We start from the raw sequence: 489 nt of genomic DNA, 5'->3' as shown, positions 1-489 counted from the left end.
GGGGTCAGATGTCTTTAAAATCTTCAAACAACTTCTGCTCAATCACCAAAAGGCCCAGGGTACTGATATGAGGTCTGTAGCATGCTGGGATGAAGGGCTACTAAGTTTGTTTAAATGAATGATGTTGACCCACTTTCAAGGTCACTGGGGTCAGATGTCTTTAAAATCTTCAAACAACTTCTTCTCAATAACCAAAAGGTCCAGGGTACTGATATTGGGCCTGTAGCATACTGGGATGAAGGGCTACCAAGTTTGTTCAAATGAATGAGGTTGACCCACTTTCAAAGTCACTGGGGTCAGATGTCTTAAAATCTTCAACGACCTCTTCTCAATAACCAAAAGGCCCAGGGTACTGAAATTAGGCCTGTAGCATGCTGGGATGAATGACTACCAAGTTAGTTCAAATGAATGACCTTGATCCACTTTCAACCTAATGTCATTGGACGACCATCAAGGTCACAGGCGTCATATGTTTAAATCTTTTAATAG

This window comes from Mizuhopecten yessoensis, unplaced genomic scaffold (assembly GCF_002113885.1).
Source record: "Mizuhopecten yessoensis strain PY_sf001 unplaced genomic scaffold, ASM211388v2 scaffold8143, whole genome shotgun sequence".
Lineage (NCBI taxonomy): Eukaryota > Metazoa > Mollusca > Bivalvia > Pectinida > Pectinidae > Mizuhopecten > Mizuhopecten yessoensis.
The sequence above is the reverse complement of the archived record's forward strand: the minus strand, read 5'-3'. Positions refer to the sequence as shown.